This window comes from Mus caroli, unplaced genomic scaffold, assembly GCF_900094665.2.
Source record: "Mus caroli unplaced genomic scaffold, CAROLI_EIJ_v1.1 scaffold_17532_1, whole genome shotgun sequence".
Taxonomy (NCBI): Eukaryota; Metazoa; Chordata; class Mammalia; order Rodentia; family Muridae; genus Mus; species Mus caroli.
Window position 1 is genome coordinate 3624 of NW_018388554.1, and position 18662 is coordinate 22285.

The following is an 18662-nucleotide window of genomic DNA, read 5'->3' on the forward strand; positions in this document are numbered from 1 at the left end:
TCTTGTTTGTTCTGATATATGGACTCTCTTACTGTTTGAATTGTCAGGCAGTCAAGACAGGTCAGAAAATCCTTACAGAGCAACAAGAGAGTATGTTGAAAGAGTAGAAGGGCTTAAAAAGAAAAAAGAAAAAGAAAGGAGACACGGTGTTATCAGGTGGACAGAAAGGACAAAACAAAAGAGCCGAGGTGGAGGAGGAAGGCAAATTAGCTTCTGTGCCCCCTCCCTATGCCTCCTCAGCAGCCACCTATAAGCAGACCTTCTGTCTGGAGGTTTGGAGAGAGGTTAGATTCTCCTTGCTGGGATGTCCTATTTTCACTGACCAAGCAGGGCAGAGATATCATGAGCCTCTAGATTTCAAAGTAATCAGGAATTTGGCTGAGTCCGTGTGGACATACGGCNTAANTGCNTCCTATACTGTGGCTCAAGTAGAGGCCTTGAATAGACACTGCATGACACCGTCCAATTGGGCAGGCTTGGTAAAGGCATCCTTTCACCTGGGCAGTATTTAGATTGGAAAGCCTTCTAACCAAGATTATACAAGGGCCCCAAGAGTCTTTTGTGCAGTTCGTTGCCAGATTGCAGGAAGCAGCTGAGAGAATTTTGGGACCTGAGGAAAGTGAGGGTCTGTTGGTCCGACAACTTGCTCTTGAAAATGCCAATTCAGCATGTAGGGCTGCCCTGAGAGGTAAAACCAAGGGTTTAGATATAAATGGTATGATCANGCTTTGTAATGAGGTAGATGTGTTATCTCAACAAGTTTCTAAGTCTATCAACCTGGCTATTAGGGCTACCTTACAACTAAATAAAGGAGAAAAAACTTGCAATAGATGCAACCAACCTGGACATTTAAATCAGGCTGGAGACATAGTTAACTCCAGCTCCAAGATTGGTGTCGAGCCCCATTGGCCTGTGTTAGAAGTAGACATCTGTGTCCTTGCATTGGGTGCAGACCCCGCCTGGGACACCCCTGATTATTATATAACTCAATTAACATCAGTTAAAACAGGTGATAAAAAGATTGATCCAGATTGCAGTAGTGATATATGTCATGCTGTCCTGACCTTACACACTGGAGGTATATATGTCTGTCTGGGAACTCATCAAGATAGGTCTTTAAATTATAAATGTGGCTATGTAAATGATTTTTACTGTGACTCTTGGGGCTGTGAAACCACTGGGGATACCTATTGGACCCCATCCTCCTCTTGGGATTCTGTCACAGTTAAACGATTTTACCCCAATTCCAAAGTCACCTCCTCTGGAAGACAACCCCTTAATGGCTATTGTTCCCCCAATTCTTCTAGACAAGGGTGGTGCAACCGATTACAAATTGGCTTTACAACAGCCACAAGGACTGCTGACTGGACCAAGAGAGGATTCTCTTGGGGGTTGTGCATATATAAAGAGGGCACAGATTGGGGATTGACATTCAAGATTAAACTACAAAAGGAAATCCCCAACAAATATAAAGCATCTATAGGACCTAATCCCCAATGTGGAGAGCCATGCTGTGAGCAATGGCCATTATAAGATGGTGCTGGCCTCCTCTGTGCCTAACTAGTAAACAAGCCTGTGCGCAAGTGCGAGAGTGAACTCACGCCTAGTCACTGCCCATCTCGGATTGTAGTAATGGGGTGATGGGCGAGCAACATCAGCCACATCAGGTGCTGAAACGCCATGGCTGAGGGCTATATAAGCAGCACCATTTTCCGGGGCCTGGGTCTTCCCTCCTGAAGAAGCAATAAAGCTTTTTGCTGCAGAAGATTCCAGTTGTCCGAGTGTGTTCTTGCTGGCAAGAACAATAGCACGGGACACCCCAATTACATCACCCTAATTCCTCAAACAGTCCCCGACTTCCAGGTACCCGCCCCCCTGTTCCTGCCCCAAGGTGTGCTATGACCCTGGTTCAGCCCACTCTTCCTGCGGGGAGGCCCCCCTCTTCCACTGATTTACTGTGGTCTATATTGAATGCTTCTGCTTTAGCCTNGTTGGATAAGACACAAAGAGATAATACATGAGAATTTGAAGATTGTTGAATGTGCTTTTCTGCTTCCCTGCCCTTTTATGAGGGCATAGCCTTATTTGGAAATTTTACTCTTCTTTCAGATGCTAGGCAGCTTCCCTTTGAGTCAGTTCACCTTACCTTGACAGAACTCTCTGGGATAGGAAGTTGTGTGTTGGGCCCAGGCATGCTTCTTCTGTGGCCCTTGCTAGAGATTTGCAATAACACGTTTAGAGTAAATAATAATGGTTTTTCTTATCTTCTTGTCCCAAATGATAAATTTTTGGCATGTTCCATGGGCCTTACACGGTACATTATTATACAAGATTTTATAAATAATAGAGATTATTGTGTCTTGGTTCAGCTTTTTCCAAATTTCAGTATTCATGAGTCAGATGACTTACTGAAGTTTTAGGACCGAGGTGCCTCCTTGCCATCCCGCCACAAAAGAGAGCCTATGTCAGCGGTGACCCTTGCGGTCCTTCTTGGCCTGGGTGCTGCTGGGACCAGGACCAGAATCACAGCCCTTCTGTTGTCTCAACAGAATGTGCCCAATTACCATCTGCTCAATGAGGCTATTAGTCAAGATATTGAGAATATAAAAGGGGGCCTAGATGATCTTACTGATTCCTTGGTCTCCCTTTCAGAAGTTGCCCTTCAAAATGGAAGGGGATTAAATTTGCTCTTTCTACAACAAGGAGGCTTATGCGCTGCTCTTAAGGAAGAATGATGCATATATGTTAATAAAAATGGATTAGCTAAAGATAGCATTGCCAAGGTTACTTCCAGTTTAGAAAAAAAGAAAAAGAGAGACAGAACAACAAGAGTCATGGTACCAAAATTGGTTTTCAACCTCCCCCTGGCTTATGACCTTGTTGCCCTCTCTTTGGGGGCCCCTATTGGGACTCCTATTATTGATTTCCTTTGGTCCTTGGGCATTTCAGAAATTGACCTGATTTGTTAAATCTCAAATTGATTCATCTCTTTCAAGCACATCTGTTTCAGTTCATTACCATCCCATCGGCTGGACATTGGCGATAACACGCAGGTTACTGGAGAAGTGTCATATGTGGATACAGCTTCATCACTCTTGTCTCGGGGAGAGAGACTCAATTTCTATAAAATGCTTAAGTAAGATCATTCCCCTCCCCCTAAATTCGGCCATCAGTCTCATGCCACGAATCATTTATCGATTGCCGTAGTATGTGCTTCCGACATGGTTATAAACATTCTCAACACATTGGAAACTAAACAGTCGTCCCAGGCTAGACACATCAAAAATATGGAACTTGAAGCCGTCGTCAGTGAGAGTTGTAAGGCTAAAGCACTGCACAGAGATTAGTCTGGAAGCTGTTAGACAGTCTCTGAGAGGCATGTCTGATTGCATGAAGGTTGAGTGCCCTAGGGTTCTTCCCCAAGGAAAAACAGCAGAGGAGCAGGTCAGGGTTACTCTGGGTAAAAATCTGTGGGCCAGAGAGTCAATCCTGTACATGGCCCCTAACATTGCACACTGGGGATCAGACCTCTACCTCTACCTCTACCCACAGAGCTTTCTTCATTCCTAAATCCCTTGGCTTGCCCAGGTTATACCCAACAGACTGGAACCGTTAATTCAAGCCTCATAGATGACTTGCCATTGTGTCCTTCGTGGTTTTAGAGAATCACTCAGTGAGCAAACAGACATTTAGGCGGTCATTAAAAACGTGGCTACAAATTTATTATACAATATGCTTTTATAAAAATATTAAAACGGGGGAGATGTTGGGAGCTATTAGACAACACAATTGTCCTGATCTCTGAATTGGGCCTCTCCCCCCAAGAAGAAAAGGGGGTCAAAAGTGGGCCACAGGTACACTGCTCTGAGAACAACCACAGATTGTTCCAGCCCTAAGTCAGCGCCAGATATCCTGACCACAAGATGTACCCTGATACCACCAAGTTCCTGCTTTCTGGTATAGTTGCCAAAAGAAAAATTTCCACTGCCCCATCCCTCCTGCTGAGAAGTACTTCCTCCTTTGCTTGTGCATTGTTGCTGCCCCGTTCCTCCTGCTGAGAAGTACTTCCCCTTTCGCTTGTGCATTTAAGCCTTGAGCCTTGCTGAATACAGTGAGACCTTGATGCTAATCAGACTGCTTCCATGTCACACTTGGTGTCTGTCTCTCCCTCCCCCCATTTGGTTCTTAGGAGAAAGTCCCCTTGAGAACCTCGAATAACTGGACCTGCTGGATGGGTCAGATGTCAATCTGGAAAAGGATTAAGGCCTCAATTGCAGAGCAGGAAATCCCCTATTCCTGTGAGTTCAAAGAAAGGTCGTGTGGACTGGGTTTTTCCTAGGGGCCACTGAAGAGGCCATCCCCAGTACTTGGAAGACTGAGGATCCAGTATGGGTTCCTCAGTGGCCTTTGCCCTCAGAGAAATTATAGGCTGCTAAAGAATTAGTTCAAGAACAGTCATGGATGGGCCATATTCGCCCCTCTACTTCTCTTTGGAATACCCCCATATTTGTTATTAAGAAAAAATATGGGAAATGGAGGTTGTTACGTGATCTTAGAGAGACTAATAAACAAATGGTCATTATGGGACCTATTCAAAGAGGTTTGCCCTTATCATCAGTGCTTCCAAAAGCATGGCTGATGATAGTTTTAGATATTAAAGATTGCTTCCTTCTTTTCCATCCCCTTGCATGAACAAGATGCAGTAAGATTTGCATTTACTTTGCCTTCTATAAATCATGAAGAACCAGATAAGAGGTTTGAGTGGGTTGTTTTGCCCCAGGACATGGCCAATAGTCCCACTATGTATCAGCTATATGTAAATGCAGCCTTATATAAGGTTAGACAGGAATTCGCAAGAATAAAATGTTATCATTATATGGATGATGTCCTTCTGGCAGCACCGATGGAGGAAATCCTGGATTTGGCATATAGTAAGATCATACAACAGCTACAAAATAGAAGGCTCACAGTAGCCCCTAAAAAGGTGCATAAGGGCAAGGTCATCCATTATTTAGGAAGTAAAATGACAGAAAGATATATAACTCCACAGAAGATTCAAGTCAGAACTGATCATCTAAGGACTTTAAATGATTTTCAAAAGTNGCTAGGAGATATTCAATGGGTTAGGCCTTATCTGGGTCTAACAAATAAGCAATTGCAACCTCTTTTTGACATCTTGCCAGGAGTGACAGCCCTGGATTCAGAGAGAGTTCTTACAGAAGAAGGAAGGGAAGCCTTAAAGTTAGTAGAGAAGGCTATTCAAATTGCTGCTTTAAAGAGGTTGATCTTCCTATATCATTATGTATTTTGCCATCAGAAAATTAACCTACTGGAGCNCTTTGGCAAGGGGCTCCTTTATTATGGATCCATCCTAAAATTTCACCCGCCAAAATATTATCCTATTATCCTGCCTTGGTTGTCCAATTTGGCATTGCCGGGTTTACAGCAGTGCGTGCAGCATTTTGGCACCCCTCGTGATGAAATCATTGTACCATATGATAGTAGACAAGTTGAGGTATTGTCTGTCACTGTAGATGACTGGGCAATTTTAAGATGCAGTTTTTTAGGCAAGATAGATAATCATTTTCCCAAAGATCCCATTTTATAGTTGTGTAGAGTTCACCTGGTAATTTTTCCTGTGATTACCTCTTGATTACCATTGAAAGGGGCTCCTAATTTTTACAGATGGATCAAAGTCAGGATGCGGAGCCTATTTAGTTCAAGACTTTGCGCCTATAGTTTTACAATTCCCCCCTACCTCACCACAAGTTATAGAATTACAGATTGTGATTAAGGTTTTTGAACAACATTCAGGGGCCTTTAATTTAATATCAGATAATCAATATGTGGTTAATGCTCTTGCTATCTTGAAGGTGGTTGGTAGGGTGAATCTTAGGTCCAGCATTGGGGATTTATTAAGTAAATTACAAAATTTGCTATTGCATAGATCCTCCCCCTTCTTTGTCCTGCATATCTGAGCTCATACTGGGTTACCAGGTCCATTGGCTGAGGGTAATGACATAGTGGATAAGGCAGCACAAGCTGCTGTATTTCTGGCATGTCCTGCCCTCAACCTTGCTCATGATTTTCATTCTAAATTTCATGTAAATTCTAAAACTTTAGCCTCTTGCTTTGGGATCACCCGAGCAGAGGCCAGAGAGATTGTCAAGGCCTGTCAGGCCTGCCCTCTTTTATGACCTCAACCCTCCTTTGGAGTTCACTCTCCCTACACATTTGGCAGATGGATGTTACTCATTTTGCCGAATTTGGAAAGTTACAGTTTGTTCATGTTTCAATTGATACTGCCTCTGGAGTCATTTTTGCTTCTTTGCATACTGGAGAAAAAAGTGTTTTACCTTTTCTCCATACATCAGTACCAAAAATAATCAAATGCTTGCAAGTTATAATTGGACATATCAAAGCCCAGCACAGCGAGGGGCTAATAATCCTTTTAATGTATGGTTGTTGTGTGGGGTAAATGGAAGCTGTACTGCTTTGTCACCTCTAAGTATACTGATAGGAGGGGCCTGGGGAAATGCTAGTTGTTATTGGAACAGGTCTGATTTGTTTGAAAATTCTGTGAGTGTTTTGGCTTTGAGAATCATAGTAGTGAGTATTGCTTTTATAGTATGTATTGGAATGCATCTGTATTTTCCTTGGCTGTGGTAACCCGTATGCCTAGATTTGTACCCTGGCCCTAGAGCTGGGACAATCTGATCAAGTGTAGCTTGGCATGCTAGAGAAGTAGTCAATGATGGATAAGACTCCCTAGAGGTGTTACCAACCTAAGACAAGAACCAGACCACTGCTGTCTGTTCTCCCGATGACGGGTAAGAAGCATTATCGCAGTGGGCAACCTAAGACAGACATTTTCTCTGCAAAATAGTAAATAAGGGAGAGATGTGAGAAGCAGGTGGGGCTACCGCCCAAGATGGCACCCGGAACAGCTGTCGGGTATTATGGCCTGCACCGGACTTCCTCATTACCTCAGACTTAGCCACATCCCAGCTGCCTGCACTAGGCAGATGCCATGCCTCGTCAGCTCGCATGAGGTGTCATCACTTGCTGTGAACCAATGGACTGGCATTACATGACTGGCATTGGTAGGAGTCAGTAGGGTATTTAAGGCACGCCCCGAGGTTGTTCAGGGATTCCCATTCCTGCATTGCAATACAAAGTGTTCCTGAATAAACCTGCTTGAAGAAGGACAATATGGTGTTGCATCTTTCCTGCTGGTCGGGGTGGATGCAACACTTCTGGACATATGCCCAGGAAAGGTATTGTGGGATCCTCCTGTAGTACGATGTCCAATTTTCTGAGGAACTGCCAGACTGATTTCCACAGTGGTTGAACAAGCTTGCAATCAAACCCACAATCAAGGAGTGTTCCTCTTTCTCCACATCCTCGCCAGCATCTGTGTCTCCTGAATTTTTGATCTTAGCCATTCTGACTGGTGTGAGGTGGAATCTCAGGGTTGTTTTGATATGCATTTCCCTGATGATTAAGGATGTTGAACATTTTTTCAGGTGCTTCTCAGCCATTCGGTATTCCTCAGGTAAGAATTCTTTGTTTAGCTCTGAGCCCCATTTTAATGGGGTTATTTGATTTTCTGGGGTTCACCTTCTTGAGTTCATTATATATATTGGATATTAGTCCCCTATCTGATTTAGGATAGGTAAAGATCCTTTCCCAATCTGTTGGTGGTGTTTTTATCTTACTGTCAGTGTCTTTTGCCTTGCAGAAGCTTTGAAATTTTATGAGGTCCCATTTGTCGAATCTCGATCTTACAGCACATGACATTGCTGCTCTATTCGGGAATTTTATCCCTGTACCCATATCTTCGAGGCCTTTCCCTACTTTCCCCTCTATAAGTTTCAGTGTCTCTGGTTTTATGTGGAGTTCCTTAATGCACTTAGATTTGACCTTAGTACAAGGAGAAAGGAAAGGAATAATTTGCATCCTTCTACATGATAACAGCAAGTTGTGTTGAGGATAGCCTTTTGTAGAAGGATCTGATGGTGTTTTGGATTTCTTCAGGATCTGTTGTTATGTCTCCCTTTTCATTTCTGATTTTGTTAATTAGGTTGCTTCCTTGTGCCCTCTAGTGAGTCTGGCTAAGGGTTTATCTATCTTGTTGATTTTCTCAAAGAACCAGCTCCTCGTTTGTTTGATTCTTTGAATAATTCTTCTTGTTTCCACTTGGTTGATTTCGCCCTTGAGTTTGATTATTTCCTGCTGTGTACTCATATTGGATGAGTTTACTTTTTTTGTTCTAGAGCTTTTAGGTGTGTTGTCAAGCTCTATCTAGTTTCTTTTTGGAGGCACTCAGAGCTATAAGTTTTCCTCTTAGAAATACTTTCATTGTGTCCCATAAGTTTGTGTATGTTATGGCTTCATTTTCATTAAACTCTAAAAATTCATTAATTTCTTTCTTTATTCCTTCCTTGACCAAGGTATCATTGAGAAGAGTGTTCTTCAGTTTCCACGTGAATGTTGGCTTTCCATTATTTATTTTGTTATTGAAGATCAGCCTTAGTCCATGTTGGTCTGATAGGATGCATGGGACAATTTCAATATTTTTGTATCTGTTTTGGCTTGTTTTGTGTCCAATCATGTGGTCAATTTTGGAGAAGGTACCATGAGGTTCTGAGAAGAAGGTATATCCGTTTTTTTTTTTTTTTAGGATAAATTGTTCTGTAGATACCTGTTAGATCCATTTGTTTCATAACTTGTGTTAGTTTCATTGTGTCTCTTTTTAGTTTCTGTTTCCATGATCTGTCCTTTGGTGAAAGTGTTGTGCTGTAATCTCCCACTATTATTTTTGAGGTGCAATGTGTGCTTTGAGCTTTACTAAAATTTCTTTAATGTATGTGGCTGCACTTGTATTTGGAGCATAGATATTCAGAATTGAGAATTCCTCTTAAAAGATTTTAACTTTGAAGAGAATGAAGTGTCCCTCCTTGTCTTTTTTGATGATTTTGGGTTGGAAGTCGATTTTATTAGATATTAGAATGGCAAGTCCAGCTTGTTTCTTGGGACCATTTGTTTGGAAAATCGTTTTCTAACCTTTCATTCTGAGGTAGTGTCTGTCTTTTTACCTGAAATGGGTTTCCTGTAAGCAGCAGAATGTTGGGTCCTNTTTGTGTAGTCAGTCTGTTAGTCTATGTCTTTTTATTGGGTAGTTGAGTCCATTGATATTAAGAGATATTAAGGAAATGTAATTGTTGCTTCCTATTATTTTTGTTGGCAAATTTGGCATTCTGTTCTTGTGGCTGTCTTCTTTTAGGTTTGTTGAAGGTTTGCCTTCTTGCTTTTTCTAGGATGTGGTTTCTGGATGTGGTTTCTGTCCTTGTATTGTTTTTTTTTTTTTTCTGTTTTTATTCTTTGAAGGGCTGGATTCATGGAAAGCTAATGTGTGAGTTTGGTCTTGCCGTGGAATACTTTGGTTTCTCCATCTACAGTAATTGAAAATTTGGCTGGGTATAGTAGCCTGGGCTGGCATTTGTGTTCTCTTAGTGTCTGTATGACATCTGTTCAGGATCCTCTCTCTTTCATAGTCTCTGGTGAAAAATCTGGTGTAATTCTGATAGGCCTGCCTTTATATGTTACTTGATCTTTTTCCCTTACTGATTTTAATATTCTATCTTTATTTAGTGCATTTGTTGTTCTGATTATTATGTGTCAGGAGGAATTTCTTTTCTGGTCCAGTCTATTTGGAGTTCTGTAGACTTCTTGTATGTTAATGAGTTTCTCTTTATTACATTTTGAAAGTTTTCTTCAACTATTTTGTTGAAGACATTTGCTGGCCCTTTGAGTTGAAAATCCTCATTCTTGTCTACTCCTATTATCTGTAGGTTTGGTCTTCTCATTGTGTCTTGGATTTCCTAGATGTTTTGAGTTAGGATCTTTTTGCATTTTGCATTTTCTTTGATTGTAGTGCCACTGTTCTCTATGGCATCTTCTGCACCTGAAATTCTCTCTTCCACCTCTTGTATTCTGTTGCTGATGCTCACATCTATGGTTCCAGATTTCTTTCCAAGGGTTTCTATCTCCAGCGTTGCCTCACTTTGGATTTTCTTTATTGTGTCTATTTTCCTTCTTAGGTCTACTATGATTTTGTTCATTTCCATCACCTGTTTGGTTGTGTTTTCCTATTTTTCTATAAGGACTTGCAACTCTTTAGCAGTGTTCTCCTGTATTTGTTAAATGAATTATTAAAGACCTTCTTGATGTCGTCTACCATTATCATGAGATATGCCTTTAAATCCAGGTCTAGGTTTTCAGGTGTGTTGGGGTGACCTGGACTGGCTGAGTTGGGAGTGCTGGGTTCTGATGATGGTGAGTGCTCTTGGTTTCTGTTAGTAAGATTCTTACGTCTGCCTTTCACCATCTGGTAAACTCTGGAGTCAGTTGTTATTGTTGTCTCTGTTTAGAGCTTGTTCCTCTTGTGATTCAGTTATTCTCTTTGAGCAGACCTGGGAGATTAGCTTTCACCTGAGTTTCAGTGGTCAGAGCACTCTCTGCAGGCAAGCTCTCCTCTTTCAAGGAAGGTGCACAGGTATCTGGCATTCAAACTTCCCTCCTGGTAGAAGATGAAGGTCTGAAACAGGACCTGTCCCAGAAGCTGTTAGCTTCTGTAGTTCACACTCTCACCTGTGCAGACTAGTCTCGGTGGAGTCCAGGAACCAAGATGTCTCCTGCAGATGCTCTGGCAATTCCCTCCCAGGCTGGGCTGACACCTCTCCTCTCGCAGGGAAGGTGCCCGGATGACTTGAGCATGAAAAGGGGGCTGCCTCAGAAGTTCTGTGGCTCCTGCCTATTCCAGAAGCTGTTAGCTTCTGTAGTCCACACTCTCACCTGTGCAAACTAGTTTCAATGGCGTCCAGGAAACAAGATGTCTCCTGCAGATGCTCTGGCAATTTCTTCCATTCTCTTTATTTCTATGTGGTTGATTTAAGCTCTTAGATTGACTACTACTCCTCCTGGAGTTTTCTTCTTTTTATTCAAGAGCTGGCAGGTATACTGTTAAGCTACTAGTGTAAGATTGCTCCAATTTCTTTACCTCAGCCCTTAGTGCTATGAAGTTTCCTCTAAGGACTGCTTTCATTGTGTCTCATAAGTTTGGTATTTTGTGTCATAATATTTAATTGAATTCCTGAAAGTCTTTAATTTCTTTATTTACTCCCTGACCAAGTTATCATAGAGAGTTGTTCAGTTTCCATCTGTATGTCTGTTGTTTTTGTTGATATTAAAGAACAGTCTTAAAGGACCATGGTGATCTGATAGGATGCATGGGATGGTTTGAAATTCTTGTATTGGTTGAGGGCTGTTTTGTCATCAATTATATGGACAACTTGGGAAAAGGTACCATGAGGTGCTGAGAAGAAGGTGTATTGTTTTGAATTACAGTGGAATGATCAATAGATATCTGTTAAATCCATTTGGTTCCCCACATCCCTTAGTTTCAATGTTTCTCTGTTTAGGTTCTGTTTCAATGACCTGTCCATTAGTGAAAGTGAGTTTTTGACCTTTCCCACTATTATAGTGTGGGTTTCAATGTGTGTTTTAAGCTTTAACATAGTTTCTTTTATGAATGTGGGTGCTCGTATAGCTCTTGCACTTGGGGAATAGATATTCAGAATTGAGACTTTCTCTCAGTGGATTTTTCCTTTAATGAGTATGAAGTGTCTTTCATCATCTTGCTTGATAAATTTTGGTTGAAAGTCTATTTTATTGGATATTAGGATGGCAACTCCAGCTTGTTTCTTGGGACTATTTGCTTGGGAGAACCTTTTCCAGCCTTTTACTCTGAGGTAGTGACTGTCTTTGTTACTGAGGTGTGTTTCATTTATGCTGCAAAATGTTGGATCCTGTTTGCATATCCAGAGTGTTAGGTTATGTCTTTTATTGGGGAGAGAATCCATTAATATTATAAGCTATTAAAGAGAGATGATTGCTAGTTCCTTCTATGTTTGTTTTGTAGGTTGCATTATGTACAGAAAGTCTGGTTTAATTCTGATAGATATACTTTGTATATTACTTGGTCCTTTTTTTGCAACTTTTAATATGCTTTCTTCGTTGTATGCATTTAATGTTTTGATTATTATGTGAAGAGAGGCTTTTCTTTTCTGGTCCCATTTATTTTGTGTTCTATAGACTTCTTGTATATTTGTGGCCATCTCTTTTTTTTTAGATTGGGGCTGTTTTCTTCTATGATTTTATTGAAGATGTTTTCAGGTCTTTTGATCTGGGAATCTTCATTCTTCTCACTTCCAATTATTCTTTGATTGTGTCCTGGATTTCCTGTATGTTTTGGGTTAGAAGTTCTGTATGTTTTGATTTTTTTTTTTTTTGGTAGTTGTTTCAATATTGTCTACACCTAAGATTCTGTTTCTATCTCTTGTATTCTGTTGGTGATGCTTGCATCTGTAATTTCTGACATTTTCCCTGGGTTTTTTATTTCAAGTGTTGCCTCCATTTGTGTTTTCTTTATTATTTCTACTTCCACTTTTAGGTATTGGACAACTTTATTCAATTCATTTATCTGCTTAATTTTGTTTTCCTGTATTTCTTTAAGGGGTTTATTCATTACCTCTTTAAGGGCTTCTTTCTATTTAATTGTTTTTCCCCCAGTGAGTTATTTATATCCTCCTTAAAGGAATCTACTCTCTTTAAGAGATAGGATTTTAGCTCAGTTTCCTGGTTTTCAAGTATGTTGGTTTACTCAGGGCTTGTTGTGTTGAGAGAACTGGGTTCTTATGATGTCCACATATATTGGCTTGTGCTGCTTATGTTCATGTGCTTGCCTCTTTCCATGTGGTTATCTCTCGTGTTTGCTGTTCTGGGTGACTCTGTCTGAAATCTACTTCTTTTCTACCTGGTTTGCTTCAGGGCTCCTGTTAGGCCTGCAGCCCTGGCTGTAGCAGACCTACTATGGGGCTTTGCTACTGAGAGATCTTCAGAGGGACAGAGAAGCTTCTAATTTGTTGCCTTTCCTTCAGAAGATCTCCTGGGAGGCCTTCAGACTGTTGAGGCTTCAGAGGAGCAGTTAAGCTGATGTCCTATGTGAAGCTATTCTCTTGAGGGTGTGGGGCACAAACTGTGTTTTTTGTTTACCTGTGTCCAACAGAACTCCAGGAGGCTTTCATATTGTTGAGTCTGTTGTCCTGCATGCCACAGAGCTCCTTGGAAGTCTTCATACTATGGTATTGATTTCCAAGCTGCTTTGTGTTCAGAGGAACTCCTGAGATGCCTTCAAACTGTGGTGTCTTCAGGGAAATATACAAGCTAGAGATCAGTTGCTCAGTACTCTTGTGTGCAGCAGATCTCTTGGGATGCTTTCAGGCTGTGGTGTCAGTTGTTGTGTGCAGCAGATCTCCTGGGATGTCAGTTGCCCTGTGTGCCCCAGATCTCTTGTGATACCTCAGGATGTGGTGCTTCATAAGTGCAGTCTGGCTAGCAGTCTGCTTTGGCAGAAAGCACAATCCAAAAGGGAGTAATGTGGGGATTTTGGGGGTTGACGGGTCCTGAGTCCACTGGGTTCCTAGCAGCCACAGTGGAACTTCAGGAGGGTTCTTACCATATGGCCTGAGTGCAGTGGATCTCCTGGGGTGCCCAGTCTGTTGTGTCTTCAGGGGAGCAGGCTATCTAGCAGTCTGCCCTGGAAGAAATGCTGGCATCTCTTTCTTTAGGTTGGGATTTTTTTCTTCTATAATTTTGTTGAAAATATTCCAGACCTTGGAGCTTGGACTCTTCAACTTCTTCTATTCCTATTATTCTTAGGTTAGGGATTTCACGATATCCTGGATGTTTTGTATTGAGAAAAATTTACACTTAATAAATTTATTCACTGATATACCAATTTGTTTTATTGTGTCTTCCACAACTGAGATTTTCTTTCCATCACTTGTATTTTGTTGGTAATGTTTGCAGGACATGTTTGTTGTCCCTGTTCTCTTCCCTAAGTTTTCCATTCTAGGATCTGCTCAGTTTATATTCTTTATAGCTTCTATTTCCGATTTTTAGGTCTTGAACTGTTTTGTTTATTGTCTTTACCTCTTTAATTGTATTTTCCTGTACTTTTTCAATAGATTTATTTGTTCCCCTTTAAAGACATCTACCTCTTTGATTCTCTATTCCTTCTTTAAGAGATTTAACATTTTCTCTTTAAAAGTCCGTATAATCTATATAAAATTGGCTTGAAGGTCTTTTTTCTTGTGTTTCAGTTGTGTTAGGACAGTTTGCTGTAGTATGATAGTTGTGCACTGAATTTGTGATACTGCCTGGCATTTGTTGATTATGTTCTTTTAAGGAATTTAGCCATCTCAGTGGCTTTGGTTCCTGCAAGTTCTTGTATTATGGTCTGGGAGTGGGATTAACCATGATATATACATGTATAGCAGGCCTCTGATCCATTAATTTGGGCTGTAGGTAATGGATCAGCAGGTCTGTATGGTTCAGGAGTCACAGGTCTGTTGAAGGTCAACAGAGCGGTCACAATAGAATGGAGGTGCACCAGGAATAGAAAACTTCTCAGAGGATAGTGGCTACCTCAAAGGACTCACCAAGAAGGGTATATGGGGTGCTGAAAGGGAAGCTTATATGCATTGTTCAGGATCTGCAGGTCTGATCCTTATATGTCTTTTATATTACATAACACTATATTGCATTACTGTATGTGTGTGTTATAAAAGATTGTTGTTTTAGGCCAACTAACTTTGTTATTATTTTATATTTATAGGGCAATGTCCTGTAGACTACATATAGGAAGACACCTGTAATCGGATAGGTTCCCAAATATATTTGTTTCTGAGTTTGCTTAGGGGCAGGTGTGTGAAGAGAACTTCATGTCCATCCAAATTTTTTATGATTTTCAAAATCTCCATGGCAAGGAAGACTCTTGAATAAACCCAGATAAAGTGACTTCTTGAGAACAGATATACTTTTCTCAGGAAAAATACATGAATGATTCAAAAGATACATAAATGATACATAAAAATACATAAATGTTTCATGTACTATATCCACCATAAATACAACATCTAGAGTGGAAGACAGCACAATGGAGAACACATCATTTGGTTCAGCTTTGCTTATGAATCATGAATAAATGTGAGACTTATAAGAGGCCAGCCCTCTTAAGGTGCCTGAAGGCACTTTCTAGAAATTAGAGAAGGGGTTTCTTAGTCATTCATGGTTTAGTTACCACCACACTGTCCTGAAACAAGTAAGTAACTTTCACCCATACAACAAGTCTTGAGGCACAAAAAATTAAAACATGAAAGTAGCAGATGAAAATGTTGGAATGAAAAATGGTTATATATAAGCAAAGTATATGACACATGCAAGTACATGATACATGCATGTAAGAAAACTTAAGAAAATAATAAATTAAAAAAATTAAAAGCCAGATGTTCCATTGCCTATAATGTCAGCACTGTAATGGTAGAGGAGAAGATCAGTGGCTGCACAGTGCACTTCAAGATGGCAGTTTTCCCATGAGAGGGCCTTTGTGTTAAAGCCAGAATTTGTTCAGCAGCAGAAGACTCCAAATTTTCACTACTCTTCAGGGATAAGTCATGAGGCAGTGGACAATGTGTTCAGGATGGACCAGCATTTTGCTGGCTTAGACCTGAACTCTTTGGATAATCAGACTGGAGGAAGTACAGCAAGTAGGCTTTATATCCCTCCTCATTTAAGTAACAGAAAAGCTACTAAAGGATCCTATGGCAAAGGCATTTTAAGATGGAGGTCTAGTAAAGATGAGGATTCATACAGAAGTTTTGGATCATGGGGTGACACAAGAGGGAAGTCTAGCTCCTTTGGTGATCATGGAAGTGAATCAAGGGAAAGGTTTGATGATTATGGACGGGGAGAATATGTTGGCATTCGCAGCTGAGAAGCTAGAAGTGGCTTTGGCAAATTTGAAAGAGGTGGGAATAGTCACTGGTGTGACAAATCAGATGAAGAAAACTTGTCAAAGCCACTCCCACCAAGTGAACACTTGGAACAGAAGCTCTTTTCTGGAGGCAATACTGGGATTAACTTTTAGAAATATGGTGACATCCCCATTGAACAACAGGTAACAACTGCCCTACACACGTTGAAAGTTTTGGTGATGTTGAGATGGGAGAAATGTTTATGGAAAACATTGAGATAACTTGTTATACTAGCCCAACTAGAGTGCAGAAATATGTTATTCCTATTATCAAAGAGAAAAGAGACTTGATGGCTTGTGCTCAAACAGTCTCTGGAAAACTGCAGCATTTCTCTTGCACATCTTGAGTCAGATTTATGCTGATGGTCCAGGAGAGGCTCTGAGGGCCATGAAGGAAAATGAAAGATATGGATGTTGTAAACAGTATCCAATCTCCTTGGTACTTGCACCAAGGAGAGAATTGGCAGTGCAGATCTATGTGGAAGCCAGAAAATTCTCATACTTATCTAGAGTCCGTCCTTGTGTGGTTTATGGCGGTGCTGTAATTGGTCAGCAGATTTGAGACTTAGAATGTGGATGCCACTTGTTGGTAGCCACTCAAGGACATCTAGTGGACATGATGGAGAGAGGAAAGATTGGGTTCGACTTCTGCAAATACCCGGTACAAGATGAAGCTGACAAGATGGTAGATATGGGTTTGAATTTCAGATACATAGAATAGTTGAACAAGACACTATGCCTCCAAAAGGTGTTTGCCACACTATCATGTTCAGTGCTACTTTTCCTAAGGAAATACAGATGCTGACCCATGATTTCTTAGATGAGCACATATTTCTGGCTGTAGGAAGAGTTGGGTGTACTTCAGAGAACATCACACAAAAAGTGGTTTGGGTGGAGGAGATAGAGAAAAGGTCACTTCTACTTGACCTCCTAAATGCAACATACAAGGATTCCCTGACTCTAGTGTTTGTGGAGACCAAAAAGGGGGCAGATTCACTGGAGGATTTCTTATACCATGAAGAATATCCTTGTACCAGTATCCATGGAGACGGTCCTCAGAGAAATGGGAAAGAGGATCTTCACTAGTTCTGCTCAGGAAAAAGCCCAATTCTAGTGGCTACAGCAAGAGGATTGGATATTTCAAATGTGAAGCATGTTATTAATTTTGACTTACCTAGTGATATCAAAGAATATATGCATAAAATAGGTCGTACAGGGTGTGCAGGAAGCCTTGGTCTTGCCACCTCATTCTTTAATGAAAGGAATATAAATATCACTAGGGATTTACTTGATCTTCTTGTTGAAGCAAAACAAGAAGTGCCATCTTGTTTAGAAAACATGACTTTTGAACACTACTACAAAGGCAGCAGTCATGAACGTTCTAAGACCTGTATATTTAGTGGATAGTTTTGTGTCAGAGACTATCGACAGATTAGTGGTGTCAGCAGTCCCAGCTTCAGCAGCAGCTGTGCAAGCAGCATTCAAAGTGTAGAGGTGGCCATGACAGCAGCAAAGGATTTGGTGGAGGTGGCTATGGAGGCTTTTACAACACTGATGAATATGGAGGAAATTGTAACTCCCAGGGGGTTGACTTGTGGGGTAACTAAGCCTGCTTACAAAGTAGGTCATCCTGCCAAACAAGCTAATATGGAAACCACATGTAGCTTAGCCAGACTCTACCTTGTGTAGCTTCAAGAGCTTGCAGTGCATTACCAAATGTAACTTTCCACTGATATTTTTAAGGGATCTCAATGTCACAAGTAAAGATGGAAGGAACAATCAGCAGCCCTGTTCTGAAGGTGGTGTGAAGAACTCATTCCTGTAGTTTGGATTAACTCCCCTCCCACCTACTCCTATCCCAAACTGCATTTTTAATTTTGTGACTGAGGATCATCTGTTTGTTAATGTACTGTGCATTTATCTTTAGACATCTTTTTTATTTTGATGTACCATTGGCTCAGTAATGCTCAAGATTCCAATTGTTTTTGACAAAATAAATTTACTGAACTTGGGCTAAAATCAAACCTTGGAACAAAGGTGAGATACAACTTAACAGGAATCAATGATTCATTCATAAATAATATAATGGAAAACTCAAGTGGTAGCCTGACTTAAGGCTTTTGATACTTTCAGATTTGGGGAAAACAAACAACAAACATCTTCAAGCATATTAATGGAATTAATTTCTAATGTGGCACATTGTTATTAAGTTAAAAGTTCTGATTTGATCACTCTATTTTGGATATGTATTTAGAACCTGATAATAGTCTTTAAACAAGCTATTCCTGTCATGATGAGGTGATGTGTGGATACATGCATACATCCAAAGCACTGTTCCCAAATTTAATGCAAGTAAATACAGCAGTTTCTCTTTCAATGTTTAGACAGATTTTTAGCTACGTGGGCTAGCCTAATGTGGGCATGCTATTACAGGGAAAGTTTAAAGGTCTGATAACTTGAAATAGTTTTAGGGGAATTCATCTACTTAGACTTTTTAAATGCCTACCATAAAAATTGAAATGGTAAAATGGCAGACCACAGCAATGACCAGTCCTGACCTAAGGCTCTGGCTGATTATTGATCTAATAACACATGCTAGTATTGATGTATTTTGGTCAAGATGGGGGTGAAAAGGAAGAATTAGGCAGCAGGCATTATTTTAAATGCTGATTCACATTATTATGTTCAAGCTGTGTTGAGATGTTAAACTAGGTTACTGTAGGGT

The 18662-nt window shown here is 40.6% G+C and overlaps 1 pseudogene across 1 annotated transcript; it reads left to right on the top strand.

The window, feature by feature from the left end:
* The first annotated feature begins 15604 nt into the window (after positions 1-15604).
* Positions 15605-17598, top strand: LOC110287678 (annotated as a pseudogene). The gene has a single exon (XR_002377239.1). The product of XR_002377239.1 is annotated as an ATP-dependent RNA helicase DDX3X-like (transcript).
* Positions 17599-18662: the final 1064 nt, after the last annotated feature.